At 35.0% G+C, this 16,803-nt stretch overlaps 1 protein-coding gene across 2 annotated transcripts in view; it reads right to left on the bottom strand.

Annotated features, from left to right (window-relative positions):
* The window catches only part of LOC129756924 (four and a half LIM domains protein 2), a 495,033-nt gene that overhangs the window by 215,873 nt on the left and 262,357 nt on the right, over positions 1 to 16,803 (bottom strand). The window lies entirely within an intron of this gene.

Below are 16,803 nucleotides of genomic sequence, written 5' to 3' on the forward strand. Positions count from 1 at the left end.
ATTGCACGACCCAGACCCGTGCGAAGGACTCGTCATTGAGTGGGTTGTTTATTTGATATTTAAATTAAAGGGTGATACGGTCAAAATTTGGTCAAGGAAAAACGCGTGTAAATCGGTGAAATCGTTTATTTAAAAAATCAAATTAAATTTCTTTTTCAACTTTAATTAGTATAAAATTCAGGGAAAATATTCAGTTAGGCTTCCGCTTTTCTAAATCCGGGCCGGGCCTTACGCTTATCCCCTGCCATCAGATTTTGTACAGCCACCTTGTCCACCTTCTTCGCCGCAGAAAGCCAGTCCTTAGCAGTTTTTTTTTGTCTTCTTTAGGTTCCGCTTGACAATAGCCCAGTATTTCTCAATTGGGCGGAGCTCTGGCGTGTTGGGAGGGTTCTTGTCCTTGGGAACCACCTGCACGTTGTTGGCGGCGTACCATTCCATGGCCTTTTTACCGTAATGGCAAGATGCCAATTCCGGCTAAAACAGTACGGAACAACATTGTTTCTTCAGGAAAGGCAGCAGACGTTTATTCAAACACTCTTTCACGCAAATTTCTGGGTTGACAGTCGCGGAAGCTATGAAAATGCTGCTTTTCAAGCCACAGGTACAGATGGCTTGCCAAACCAGATATTTCTTCGCGAATTTCGACAGTTTCGTGTGCTTGAAAATATCTGCTACCTTTCCACTTCCTTTTGCCGTATAAAACTCCTGTCCCGGAAGCTGCTTGTAGTCGGCTTTGACGTAGGTTTCGTCGTCCATTATCACGCAGTCAAACTTCGTCCGCATCGTCGTGTACAGATTCCGGGATCGCGCTTTGGCTGTCGTATTTTGTTTATCATCGCGTTTTGGAGTCACTACCTTCTTGTAAGTCGATAGTCCAGCTCGTTTTTTGGCTCGATGCACGGTTGTAGACGATACACCCAGCTTATTTGCGGCATCTCGGAGAGAGAGGTTAGGGATTCGCTTGAAACTACCGGCAACTCTCTTTGTCGTCTCAGCGGCTTCCGGTTTTCGATTTCCCCCCGATCCAGACTTCCTGGCTGTCGACAAACGTTCCCCAAACACTTTAATTACATTTAGCGATTTTGCCAGCTTTGCGTGCGAGTAGCTCGGATTTTAGCGATGCGTGAGCAAAATTTTGATACGCTGCTCTTCTTCCTTGGACGGCATTTTGACAACTGAAGAGTTAATTCCAAAATCAAAATAGGAGCAACATTCTACACACATACACCTTCAAAATGAGGGGAGTTCAGGTTTTTTAAATGCAAAATTGAAAGAAATACGTCAAATTGATATTGACCAAATTTTGATCGTATCACCCTTTATAACAGTAAACAAAACCAACGAAAACTTTTAGGATGCACAATTTTATGTAATTTTGTTTTCTTAGAAAAGAGTCCATAACATACAACATTTTCGGAAACTTTCATCAATTTCAACTGTAGAATGTTGATTAGGCTTCTCATTGACAACCTGGAGGAAAACCAGCTAATTTTGGTCGACGGCGTGAGTAACAAACTTGCTAGGTCAGGTAAGATGGACACTTCAAGGTCGGGAAAAACTGACACATAAATATCTCCAGGTATTTCAAATTTGTCATCGGTTTGTTCCTTCATATGCCTTCTAAAGACCTTGGCAAGAACAATTGTTCACGCTTGTGTATGCTGATGATTTAAAGATGTTTCTACCACTCTGTTGTGTTGTGAGCCTACTTGGTTGAATGTTTCTACCAATTCGCCACCCAAAAGATTGCACGACTCTGCAAAATGCTCTACACACAGGTTTGTGGAATGCTGCAGCAGGTTTGGATTAAAAGTCAACGACTCTAAATAAATGCAACGTTGTTGCTTTTTCTCGGAAAATGAGCAACATCATGTACGAATATCGCATGAGGAATGACTTATTTGTTACACGGCAAGCCTCAATAAAAGACTCGGGAGTTGAGTTGGACTCAAAGCTAAACTTCTCGATGCACATAGAACAAGTTGTAGCATAGTCTAATACTAGAACATTCATATCAACAGACTAGAGAATTCAAAAGAAGTTCCTGAGATACGCTTTTAGAAACCTTGGATGGCAAGCAGAAATGCCGGAGTATCGAGTGTTGTGCATGCATGGTAGGGTTGGATTCCCTGGAAACTCGTAGAAAATCGCTATTTTTAAAAGATCTGACCAGTGGATGGTATTATTTACCGTATTAAACATCTCAAATATTTCATAACGAAGGCCGCAGTAGTTTGCTGATTCGGTACTAGAATGTTAGTAAAAACAAACTATAGATTATTCGGGCGTTTTTTTGAATACTGAAAAATTGCTTAAATTAAGAAATCATTGACTTTTTCTATGATTTTAATTTTAATGGCATGTGCGGCGGAATGAAAACTAGAGAGAATTTATTTAAAAAAATTTGAAAGAAAGGTGGATAGACAGGCATTAGTGCGCCAATAGGAGAAGGCTTGATAGGTGTTGAAATTTTAGGCTAGAGGGCATGTTGATGAAAAGCTCCCATGAATTGTCTCGCCTTTGGTTCACACTAGCTAACTATACATGAGAAACTGAGAAAGAGAATTCTCACGTATAGCCACATCCCGGCAATGTGGAGCACATCTCTCAGATTTTCCCGTTTTTCCTCTTTTTTTGACGAATTTAAGCTTTTTTGCTCAGATTAAAGCTTTCATCTCCTATGCTCTCAAGGCAAAAAAGCTTAAATCTGAGGAAAAAAAGCTTAAAAACGAGATTCACGAGCACGTATTTAAAAGATGTTGGTCACACGATACAAAGACAAATAGTGTAACGTTGCCGGAATCTGTGTATAGCGAGCCCAGTGGTTTGAGAGCGTGTTTTTACCACATCCCGGCAATGTTATTCAATCTGTGGGGAGCACATCTCTCAGATTTCCCCTTTTTTCCCTTTTTTGACAGATTTAAGCTTTTTTCCTCAGATTTAAGCTTTCATCTCCTAAGCACTCAAGGCAAAAAAAAGCTTAAATCTGAGGGAAAAAAGCTAAAAAACGAGATTGACGAGCACATATTTAAAAGATGTTGGTCACACGATACATAGACAAATCGTTAACTTTGCCGGGATCTGAAACCCCCATAAGCCTACTGCGAGAACAGTTCTAGCGACGTTGGCATTTTTTTCAGATTCGCAGCGACTTTTTTTATTAGACACGCCTGACGTAATTATTTTTAATTCAATTTCATCTTAAGATGTAAAGCATATCGATATATGTCATTGTCTATGTATGCGTCAGTGTGCAGATTTTACTGTGTGTGTGTGTGTGATCCAACCAACGACCCCCTGAACTGGCAGGTATGTTATGCAAGAGAACCAATTTAAATCTCATTCATTAATCTTGGTCAAATGCGGGTGCTAGTGGTGATAGCTCTATTGAAATTCCAGTAACCCATTTCAGAATGACAGAGACCTAGCTGCACATTCCGAGGTTATTTTCCTTATCAATAAGCCCCGCCTAAACCTAGCCCAATATCCAAATGGGACATTGGATTATGTTTAGACTTTCAATTCTTTACTCTATCACAAGTCCAGCTATGAATCCATTGTATGAAATTGTTCATGACATTGAACTACAGAAATTCACTAACACAGTTACACACAATCACTTCTCCAGCGGAGGATTCCATGCGCAAGCGCAACTGCCTTCTCTGTCACACGTTGTTTGCTGTTTCCTTCTTACAATCCCAAATCATATCGAGAACTGCTGTTTATTTCCAACACATCCTCTGTTATCGCGTCACATTATCACACGTCCTACATCCCTCTATTCCCAAGATCATACCACAAACTCTGCCATCGTCAATTCAGCCACATTCATTGACCGAAACATAACTGCCCGTTGGATATGGTTTGGAATGTTTCGGACATTTTTAGAAGTTTCGAAAACACTAGAAGCCTCTCAAATGTCCTCTATCATTCAATCAAGAGGCATAATGGAATCCAAGCAGGCCTGGTTTGAAGGTGTTGAATTTATCCATCCAGTCGGTTTTGGTTTGCTTGCTTCTCGCTCTCGCACACCTATCACCGCTGCCTAATATGTGAGTGACTGTACTGCTCGTATTTTTCAACACACACACACATTGGCTCACTACTCAGCGAAAATAAAAGAAAAATTCGCTCACGAGGCAATCGGATGGAACTAAAACTACTTTTAACTTCACTGCTCTGTCTTATTTTCAGCATTTTTTCAATGTTTCCATTGCACAGCAACTTCACTTTCATCCTACTATACTTTTAATAACATAAAACCGCAGTTTTCAACGATAAATTAAATATTTTCCTGAGATAATTAAGACCACACCACTTCCTCCACTAGGCAAGGGTTGCCATCATCTGCGTCAGTGAGCAGATTTTACTGCACGCAAATTAATTGCACGGGGGTCTAAATAGGTGCTATCAGCGCAGTTTGTTGAGGATGGTAACGGTGCGTATGAATGTAAATTTTTTAGTAGAAATAATTTGAAGCAACTAAACTCTGATGTTGGTCCTTTTGTCTTATACTCCCTTTCCAACTTTTGGCATATGATTGTTTACAAAAAGAATTTAATTGTACAAGTGAGTGCGAAGTTTTATTTGTCAAGTCAGATTCTCGCAATAGACTAAAGATTCATGCAATTGCCAATATGTACTTGTACAGCAATTTTTCCGGCAATATCTACCTTTTCTTCATAAAAAAATTACCATCTTATGTCAATGTGAAAGCTTCTTCGAATGTGCTGGCGGAATCGGATGTCCGGAAGCTCCTTGTGCAATTTTGACCGGAAGTTGTAAACAAATGCACATACTTGTACGACGACATTATTCAGGGACAGAAGAATCTAATATAAGGAAAATTCTCAGTTAAACGTACTGGAAGAAAGGGTTGAACTATTCTAAATTTTTAAGATATTATATTTCCGAGATATATAAAATACGCTGGATAGCTAAACTCTTAAGTTTAAATTCATTTATTCCAATATTTCTGCTTTCAGCTAGATAAATAAACAAAATGATTAATTTTTCTTACCAACTAGAATCTAATTTCATAATAACTAATTACTTTTTCAAGGTTTATTATATAAAGGGTTTCTTAAACTATAGATTTTGTACAAATCGGTTGAAGAAATAGCGAGACTCTAGGTCTAATTAGGGAGTTTTTTGTTCTTTCGTTCAGGTGCGTCCACAAAAAAGTTAAGATGCAAAATTGAAATTTCATCTGAATAAAGGACCAAGTCGCCAAACTTCCAATTGTGTCATATTGACACTCAAGTGTGGCTTTGGGTTATAATTCTTATGTGTAAAATTTTCATTTCAATCCAATGTATTTTTTCCAATGTATATTAGCGTCAAAGCCGCAAACAAAATTTAATATTGACGACCTCTTTTGCCAAACCTGCCTAAAAAATTTATACCGAAAATAGGGTTAGTTGCACTATTTTGGACCCATTAAGCGGTGGTTTTAAAATAATCAAGGTTTTCTCACGAATGAACGGGAAATTTGTATCCTTCAGGAAGTTCATTTATAAGTCATGATCTTATCTGCAAGTTTCAATGAAAATTTTCAACATGGGTTTCGCCATTATTGAAAGATTTGCAACGATATGGATGATTTAAATTTCCAACTTTGAACCTACTGTTCCTATTTTGGTACTGGACTGGTTCCTTTCATTGGACCTAGAACTAAAACTCCTATAAAAAGTTTGATTTTTCGAAAATAAATAAACAAATTTATTTTAAATGTAAACTTCAATAAATTACAATCATAAAATAGTATTACCGCTTTTTAATATTTAAAAAACTAAATGTTCTGTTATGAATATCACAAACACTTTTATTCCCCGTCAGCTCTATCAGCAAAAAACGATAGCTGAAACTTGATTGTGTTTACTTACTTATAGTTTATTTGCGTAAATCTGGCAAAAATGTTGGAAATATTCAATATTGGTTCTGAATTATGCCCCTATTAAAAATTCGCCACATTGTTGATTTGTTGGTTTTGATACAAAGATTTGGTGATGTCAGGTCTAAACATGGAACATCAATGTCGAAAGTTTCCTATATTTGGACCCTTTGAAAATTTTCCGAATTTTCCATTAATTTTCATGAATTTTTGGAAAAATGGGTAGTATGGTTCATATTCTTCACAGTGAAATTAATTTCCCTTTAAACTTTGGCTTGGAAAGTAAAAAACCGTGTTTTTTCCTTAAACACTCTAACTTCTCAATACGCGCCCCACTAAATGAGCTGTCTGATTTACCACTGATGAAGAGGTACATTTTTAAAAACGTTGAAAATTTTATCAGAAGGACTTTTAATGGCAAAAATCGGTACCGTAGCGTTCAGGAAGAATAAAAGTTCATTGTGTGCATTGGAATATCTTTATTTTATGTCAGCAAAATGAATTATTTTCAATTTTCGGCATTTTAGGACTAAAGTAGGCCCTAGGTCCAAAGTAGGAGCACTCACCCTAAATTACTGATCTCCCAAAACTCTTACGTGCAAATTTTCATCTCAATCCGTCTTTAAGCGATTTTTTTAAGTTGACCGATTGAAATTGATAGTTGACAAGGTATTAACACAAAGAATTTACTTACAGTATTTTGATTCTGAGGCACATTGGTTTTTATTAGACTCCCATAAAGATCCTGTTCTAGTACTTAGATCTGAATCTGGGTTATAAACTGCATTATGCAAAAAAGACTATTATTGTGTCATCTACCATCATTGATATGACAAATCGTCATACGCCAAAATCCAATTCATGAGACATTTTGCGGATCAAAATGGTCCTACCGCATGTAGTATGTGCGAGAGAGCTCATCGCACCATCATTTCAGTAGAACTAATTGAAGCGATGAGTAATTCTGGTGCAGCAGTATAGTTAGTTTTTTAAAATTTAACTTCATTTGAGCAGCACAAATCAGAACGGTCACTGGCAAACAGACGTGTATATTTGTGTGTACGGGTACGAGCTAAACATAAGAGGGGTTTTATTTTGCTCGGCTTGATACTCATTCGGATTGGCCGTTTTTCGAGGTCATTAGTTAAGGGACATTTGCGAAATGCTGATGCACTTGCTACCAGTAGTTTTGCGGCAAATTATTAATTGGACTGTTGGCATCCGGAAAATTAGCATGTGTGCGAAATTAATTTAGTTGCGACGAAATGGTTTTAGTGTTTTGACATTTAATAAGCATTCCAAAGAATTATGTCCAAATTCGATCGAATTTCAAACCTAAATATAACTAAACTCAACGAAATCATAAATGAAACAATTAAATTAGCACCTTTTCAAAATTTTCTTTTGACAATAGGTTGATTTTTTTTTAATTCGTAGAAAAATCATTCAATTTGAACGCGCCTGTAAGATTTTTCCATCTCCGCATGATTTTGACTTATCTTGAAAGGAAAGGGACGAAGCGTAAAATTTTTCATCACATTTTGATTTTCTAGGTCATTTCGAAATAAAACCACTCCCAGCCCAGCTAGTTAGTTGGCAAGGGTTGTGCTCCATTCTTCTGACGATTCTACGGTGCAATCAACAAAAAGGGAAACATCACTCCTAGGGTAATTGACGCTACCTGACACATTATTTTCTAGAACTATGAATCTGATGTTGAAAATTAGATTCACTTAAATTGTCGAGTAATAGTCAAATCATATTTTAAAACAAAACATCGTAAATCTTATATTTTTTCAAAAATGGAAGTACCTGTGCGTTAGATTGGCATAATTTTTCATCGTAAGTTTTGCCAAATGTTGCTGTTATTATAGTAGTAATATTGAAAGGCTGCACTCAGTAGCATTTTGGTCAAATGGGCCTTAATTGTGTATTGGGAGTGAGTTTTTCTAAGAGATATCCTTATAAATATGAACCATACATGTTATTGATTAGATTGAGAAAGTTTTTTTTTTTATTAAAAGGGTAGTTAGATATTTCGAAAATAAGGCATACCTTTGTGAATGTTAAAGTGCTTTAGTTTATTCTACAACGGACAAAAATTAATATTTAAATATTTGGAATACATACATATAACAATCGATGCCATACTGCATGAAACGGCTGGACACCGGTATTACACCTTTGCGGAAATACATAGAAGGTAATCATATCCTTGAACGATGGAAAGTGTCATTTGATTGGCACCCCCAGGAGTTGATGTCATTTCCGAGGGATAACTTTTCTGCTTGTGAGGGAAAGTGGGACAAATTCAATGGCATCATTCTGAGGGAAAATGGAACTAGATGAGATTTGAACTTTTTTTTATCTCTCTTATTGGCCAGTCAAATCGTGGAATGCGATAATCATTAGTAAGTTTCGCTAACTTGTTAACTTTAATTAGTGTTTCTCAGATTTTTAGTTTTTGAAAAGTGGTCAAAATTTTAAATTCCTATATTGCGAAGTTGCTGTTGGATGCCCGTTGGAACAAATTAAAAGCTTTCAAGTTTACTTATAGTAGGTACAACAGAGATTTTTTCTGAACTATTGAGCTGTACAAAACGACTTGCAACCCTTTGATAGCTACTTGATGTTGAAAAATGAGAAGTACGTAACAAGTAGATCGTTTTTCTTCAAATCAACTTTAAAGTTTCCAAAAAAGGAAACAGAATCAAAAACAGTACTACAAAGCTTTTTTTTTAATATTGACTAAACTTGTTAGAGAATGAAGTTCCGTGGATCCCAAAATAGCATTTTTCCCACAGAACTTTTGTACAGCTCTAAATATATGGACAAATGAGTTCGTATTGAAAGATATCCGAACTTTTGGTTGCTTGGAATATGACCCGAACTATACCTTCTCTATGCGATATTCCAAAAACGGTTGAAGCTAATTACATGAAATTTTCTGACTTTTCCTAAAATAATCAAAGGTGTAATCTCTTCCCGTTGTCAGATTAAGCTTAAATAAATTTGACATATGGTCTTCTGATGATTTCTTTAATCATCTAAGTTGTTTTTGCAAGTTTTTCGATTTTCAAGTAGGTGTGTAAAGTCGACATGGATAAATTAAATAAAAGTAATCAAAGAATGAGATTAATAATCATTATTGAATCGTAAATAACTCTTCACGGAATGATACAAGTAACATATTTTGTTTAGCAAATCCGCATCTTTTGATGGCATCGGCATCAAACAAATTTTATGCTGGGTACATGTTGGTAACCAGGTTGAGTAAAAAATTTATGAACCGTAGTTTTTTTTTAATAGCTTGCTGATTTTAAATTTCTTTTATTATTTGGTTCATTTTATATTTTTTGCGTGTAGTTTACCACAATTTAAAAAACCACAACCACTTTACCACAATTTAAAAAAATATTAAATATTTAAGCTTTGTGAATATAAGATTTTTTCGAAATCGAATCTTTGAAAAATAGACTTTTTTTAAAGATGGCGTTTGCAGAGCCTCTTAACATGATTTGATTAAGTTAGCCCCATATAAAAGTTTGTTCTCCACACCTTAATCTGTCACTTGGAGGTTGAACACCCAGATTCCCAGACGTTATGCAATTTTGGGACACCCACATTTTGAGTACTAAATCATAGGATTTCAACATTTTGAGGACCGAATGTGAGATATATCGATTTAAGCTTTACGCTTTTCGTTACACCTTTGAACAACTTAGCTAAAACTTTGAGTTTATATATCAAATAATATTATAAGAATCTAAATAGCTCAAGAACATGAAATCTACATATTTGGTGTTGAAATAAGGCACGGCGTATACCGGAAATCTCTCATTGTGTATTTTTAGCGGTTCCAAATGTGATTAAAAATAATAAAAAATGAAATTAATTAATTATTTTAATGATTTCGTGGTTTTCACTGAATTATTCATTTATCAGCCCAGTTTTATGGATATTTACTGATTATCGAGTAAAAAAAATAATGGTTTTTAAGTAGAATGTCACTGATTTTTGTATTTCCTTAAATTTCCTTTCGTATTTCCGGCGTATGATACAGGAAACTTAAAACGTTTATTACTTTATGAATCTTTAAATCAGCTGAAATTTGGCTGACATAGTGAAATTTTACTATTCTAATCGGCATGGTCTCAATGTATATTAAAAATTGCAATTTTAATGGCCATTTTGTTTTTCGGCTCAATTTTCAGACGCTATCAAAATTAAAATAAATTTTTTTTTTTTGATATTATTCATAGAAATTGGTTCATTTGTTTTGAAGGTACAGCCATAATGCTGATCCGGCTAATTGTCCTTTTTTAAACCGTAAAGGAAGGTTGAAGTGAAATTCCAGGGACGAAGAAATCTAAATAGCGAAAAACAGTGATGCATTTTTGTAAGTACAGTTAGTATAAGATCACACATCACACTCAAAATTTATAGTTGAAACACATTTTAGAATCCCTGAAGATAAATTCTTCCGAAATCGATCCGTCGGTTTAAAAATAAACTTCGTTTGTTAAGTAAAACGTGGATTTTAACAAAATTTGAAATAAGAACATTTTTTATTCGTAGTACGGACTAGAGTGTCTATTTGTCATTTTTAAAAGCTTGGAGGCATGCCACTTTTTCAGGGGCTTCCAAGGGGAAAATTTTTTTTAAATATTCAAATGAACTCAATAAATTTTCGAGGTAGCACCATTACTTTTTTACTTTTTTATGTACTGAAGAATGTAGTTTTAAATTTATAAAGGTATACCAACAATATAATATCAAAAAAAAAAAAAAAAAATATCGAAGACACCAAAAAATTGAGAAAAGTGTTTTAATACTTCCCGGGATTCAGATTATTATGTTACATTTCCATTGATTTTGTATGAAAATAGACAAAAAAGTTAAAGCAAACCTAACATCCTTGTAACTTCTTTCACCTTGACGCACAACAGGTTTTGTAGTTTTAAAGTGTCACTAGAATAATGTTATATCTGTTCAGGAAATTTTCACCATTTCCACAGAAAGTTCCAAACAAATTCGAAGGTCTTTGGGGGTCGCCTTATAGTTAGCTGAATGAGCAAACACTTTGGTAGCATTGTTTCATCATTATCAAAATCATGCTACCAAAAGTGTCAAAAATCAAAATCGAGTAGGTGTTAAATTTCAAAATCACGTAAGGGAACAAACGGAATCCGGAAAATCGAAATTTTAATTTTGATGTGAAGCAAAGGCAATGTATCGAAAAATTGCGATGCTTAATTTTTCAAAGGTCGATCTTTCGTCAGCCACTCAGAAAATTTTATTCGAATGCTTTGGCGATATCTTAGATAAAACAGAACTTCGAACTCGGAGAACCAAACAGCCCACAAGAAGTTTTGAAACTAAAGTAGATCAATTATTCTAAGAAAAAATATCTCAAAATCTATAAATTGTAAGCCGGAAGAATACTGTTTTCAATTTCAGAAAAAAAAAAATCGACTGACAAATTAATTTTATGACAAAAAGGTTTAGTTAAATTGCATCTGTTAGTTGTTATTTACTAATATATATTATAAGTTGCAGATTTTAGAAATTTTGTAACATGATGGCACATTATGAAGTGAATTTTCATCTTTTTAGTTTTTTCCTATTTATAGAAAAGAATTTACAATAAGGTAGGAAAAATAGCTTTTATCTAAGAGTTAATGATTTATGAGCTTCATTAACTTTTTAAAACTTTCGTAAGCACTTCGTTACATTTTTAGATTGGTTTTACTAGCTTAACGTCTTATTTTAAGAAAATGATCTGTTTTCTGTGGGTTAAGTTTTTTTTTTATCTGAATTGATCCCAGTATTTATTCTATATACATTGTGGTAATTACAAAGATAAAAATACTATGTCAGTATTATTACAACCACTACGTGCTCCTACAATTTGTCACTCATTATTTTATTACACACAATGCAATTTTCTGTTTGCATCAGCAAACATTTTCTCGATATCCAATGCACTGGCGTTGCGAAAATTGTTCCACACTTCTTTGTAGTATGGTTGCAAAACTCTCCGTAATGGGCTTTTAATGAAATCTCTTTAAAGGTTTATTATCCTTCCTCTTTCGCATGTTCAACTGACGACCGAGATTGTAAAACGGTAACCAGCATTCATTGCCCGAAACAAAGTTGTGTTGCGGAGCAGATCGATGCGCTGCCGGAAAACGGAAGTCGATACTAAATTTATGTCCATTATTCGTCGAGGTTTTTTTTCCATTTTTTCGCGCTTCCTCAGTCACACCCACCCAGCTTATGGGAAGTAAACGAAGATCCTGGAACTTTATCAAAGATGGGCCACTTGAAGCAAATGGTGTCTCTTGAAAATTATGCGGTGTTATTCATGCATTTAGCAAAAAGAAAGGATAACAATTTTTTTCTGAGTTTACAAAAAATCATGATTTTTCTAGTTCTAACATACTGTTTTAACTTTAACAGGGCTAATCTAGTCAATCTCTTCCGATTTTCCACAGTCTTTGGTCGTTGCCACCATCGTAAGAGAGGAGAGGGCACTTACTTTAACGACTGGAAAGGCGACGACGCCCATCAATCGCCACGTGATTTAGTATGTAACTAGCCAAGTTAGTAGCAAGAAATTTGCGGGCAGCAGCTCGTGGTATCAATTATAATTATCACGGTCGTTGTCAAGTATGTAGCGGAACCTCTTTCGAGGGGGTTTAGCCATCAAGCCATCTCATCTCATCAGAGCAGAAGAAGGGAATTGGATTATTTACTACTCGAGTTTTACAAATGTTCTTTTTTTGGTTTGGATACCTTTCTCATTGCATCGCAAAACATCAAAAACAAGATGTTCCGTTCTTTAGTTCGCTTTAAGGCATGGATGGCTAGCAGCCAGCAGTAACTGTACGCATTTCTTTATGAAAACTTCGCATTTAAAGCTATTCCTTCGTCCTGTTTCGATCATCTCAACGATGCAGTTGGCGGACAGTCATTGAAAAACTTATCCGGTACAACTGTGATCGATGTTTACTCTTGGGTTCGAACTCACGGGCATCGGCTCAGGAAGCAACTGACTTGCCAACTGAGCTATATCACAAGCCCCAGGATAAGGATAAGGATAAGGATGCTTAATAATAGTTTCCCTTTGATTTGGTGAGTCTTTTCTGTATTATTGTTACTTTTTTCATATTCTATTTTTACTTTATAATCAAAACCACGCCCATAGAAGAGGTTGCAATAATTGAATGCCAATTTAGCAAATTTCTGTGCCGAAAATGCGCTGAAAAGTATACTGTACCAAATGTCTGCAGAGATTCAGATGAATCAGATATTCAAATTTTTTACGTTAAAGTTATATATTTTAGATTAATAGGAAGCTCTCAACAATATTTCGATGAAAGTCATTCTTTTAATATCAACCAGAATAATTCTTCTTTCATCAATGAAAATTTTTCTAGCGAAAAATAATCCCAAACTCTCAAGGTCACAACCAACGAGATAAGAATGAACCAAGTCATAAAAGTGGTGGCCGTCCTCCTCGGTTGACGAGTAAAAAATAAAATAAAAGCCCTCCAATAAAAGTCCAAAGCAGTTTGCGTCTGACTAGGACCACTAAAAGAACAATCCTAGAAAACGCGCCAGAAAAACTCGAAGATTAATCTTCCATTTGCTGATTGTGATGGACCGACTAAAGTTATTCCACCCACTACTACTCAGCTGAAAGAGAGAAAAAAAACCGTGCGCCTTTTCATGGATCATTTCCATATCTTTCTCAATCAAGATGATTCTTTCGGTTTGCTGGTTCACTCACAGAGCTGAGACGAGTGAAGGAACTGTTTCGAACTTCTTCTTGAGTTTTATCCATCAGAAACTATGGGCACTAGCAGTGAGTGAGCCGTTTAGTTTTCCCGCTGCGATGACAGATTCTTTAAGAAAAGGACAACGACGAAAGCGACTGGTTGAGAATTTCCGCAAACGTTTTCCTCGTCTTCTGAGTTATAAAGTTATTTCCCATCCGGTTTCTCACTAGTTGTAACTGTTCGACTTTGTGTTCTGGCGAATCTGGTTCGGGCCATTACGCATTGATGTGGCTGTCGGATTAACATTTTTATTCCACCCAGAAACTGGACAATAGTAGAGTGTCAATTTCCCGGCCGATTTGCCATTCCCGGGATTCGGGAAATCTGGTGGACTGTTTCCCGGGAATTCCCGGGATCCCGGGAAATATTCTTAAACATGTAAAATCTATGCACTTTAATTCAAATATACCTAGGTCCTAGCGTATCGAACCTTTCGTGCATAAATGACCATAATTTGTTCAAAATGTACTCTTTATAATGTTTCTTTTAGCTTATTTTTAATCAAATAAAGCAAACTGTTTTCAACAATGATAAATTCAAAGCAGTCAAACGAACTATAAAATAAGCTGAATTAGTCATATGAAGAATTCATTTAAGCAATAAGGGGTTAATAAAAAAAATAATCTTTTTATTTGTTTAATTTTTCCAACCTTTTTCTTTTTTCTTATCAGTTCACATATTTGCTCTTCATATGAAATAAACTATGTATTTTTAATTTTTAAGTTTTGAAATTCATCTGGCTTTCAAAGTCAGAGGGAGAAAGGTGCGTGAATGTTACTTTCGAGAAAACACAATCTGCCTACCTGCTGTGCGATTTTTAATATATTTTTCGAAGTGTTGTTGGTTTTCGTTAAATGAAAACGGTGTGGAAATACACATAATCTTTTTAAACTTATCTATTTGAATAAAAAACAATTGCACCAAACAGCTGCAAGATGTCTACTGCCACAGGAATCGGCATATCATCAATGAGTTTTGTATAACTACATTTTCAAAAAGAACAATAAGAATGGTTCCGGAGGCTATCAGGCTTTTCCAGAGAAATAATTTCATACATGTCGGGAATTCCCGGGAAAGAAACAATGATTCCCGGGAATCGGAAATTCCCGACATTTTCAAATTCCCGGGAATTCCCGCCCGGGAAATCCCGGTACGGACACTCTAGACAATAGGAAGCTGCGTCCTTTTCTTACTAAGGAGAGTTCCTTTATTCAGAATTGTTACCAGTTTCGATATCTAGGTATAAGTGTTTTGGAATTTTTAAGACTCAATAAGTGAGGATGAGGACTGTTAAACAGTTAAAACGAATCTATTAGATAACTCTTTTTTTTTTCTAAATTCTATAATTATTCCAAATTTAACCTTAAATTCGATGTCAAGCTTGAGTTGAAAATTCGAAACCGGATTTTCAAACAAATGGAAAAGATTTAAACATCGGAACATTATCTTCATTATTAATTGTGAGACAAGAATATACAGCACGCGCAAGGCCGGATTAAAGGGGGGGGGGGGGGCAAAATGGGCAATTGCCCCGGACCGCCCGGTCCAGGGGGGCCCCCCAAGGGAAAAAGTTTTAACACCACTTTAATCATACTACTACAAATCCATGAAAAGAAATCAAAACTAGAAAATTAGTATGAAAACTGGAAATATAAAAACTAAAGGGCCCCCGTGAAATAATTACTAGATTAGTTTTTGTCTCAAAAAAGTTAAGGAGGCCCCCTAGAGTAAGCAGTGAAGGAGCTCTCCCACATTTTGCAAGCTGAGAATATCAAAATCTTCTGGACAAAACCGAATTCGAAAAAAATTAAAAAGAACATGAGCAAAACATCTCAAATTTTCTTTTTTTATCTAAACATATCAGTTACGATATTCTGTACAGAACAGGAAAAATAAAGAAAAAAAATCTTCTCATTTTCATTACATTCAAACGTCTTGCACAACAATAATGTTTGTTGTTACGTTAAGTGTCCAAGTTATGGTTTACTGCACTAAAATAGCTTATTTCGCTTTATGATAAGCATTTCAGAAGTTTACCCGGGCAGTATGCGGGTTAATACCGCGTACTATGATAACTTTTCACCTTTCAATCATTATTTTTGAATTTTTCATTGGTTTATATGTTCTAAACCTTTCTCCCTCCCTATTTTTGAAAGTAAAATTAAAAAAAAAACTGTAGTTGCTTAAATTGGAGCAATCGACAGTACAGGGTTTTTTTTTATTCAATTTCCATCCCAATTTCTGTCTTAGACTTTTCAACTTTTCAACAATTTCTGTCATTTTCAACTGATTTAACTAAAATTTTATCATCTGAAGTGAATATCCTGAATTCAACATATCATTTTCCAAATGATCATTCTCAAATTATCATAAAAACGATCTGATAGTTGAGTTGCTAGTTTCATTGAGTGATTTTCTTAATATGAATATTTCTATGATCTTAATCGCATCTTTTTCCAGATTAAATTCATTAGGATTTTCAAGTCTTTTCTTGTTTCTTCAGTTTCATCGTTTTTCTGAATTTTGAAAATTCAGGATCTTTGTTTAAGGTACTAAACTCATTTGGATTCCTTATCTGATTTTTTTCAATGATAACTGATTCTGTATTTTAAACATGTAATCTTTATTCTTATTTTTTTTTTCAACCGATCATTTTTGCACTAATACCCCTTTGGCTTTGAGGGCATCGAATGAAACTTTCGTCACAATAAGAATAACAGTTTGATAAAAACAAATTTATCTGATGAGAATCATATTCAAAAACATCTCATGAAAAGATTTTTTTATGTGTTTCAAAGACATAACATTAAAATTCACATTTGGTGCAATTTCTGCTTTTGCTCTGATTGTTACTTTGAATCTCTTTTTTTTTTTAATTTAATTCATAGTTGTTTCTCGAAACTGTTTTGAATTCTTAAACTCTTATATCTGTATCTCTATGGAATGTGGATTTAATTATTTATTTATTTTTTTTAAATTTTGTTTTCTATGTTCCAAATCTTCATGATATTTCCTAATTGTCACTAGGTAAATATTTCTCGAATAAGCACAAACAAAACGATGAAT

This window comes from Uranotaenia lowii, chromosome 3 (genome assembly GCF_029784155.1).
Source record: "Uranotaenia lowii strain MFRU-FL chromosome 3, ASM2978415v1, whole genome shotgun sequence".
Taxonomy (NCBI): Eukaryota; Metazoa; Arthropoda; class Insecta; order Diptera; family Culicidae; genus Uranotaenia; species Uranotaenia lowii.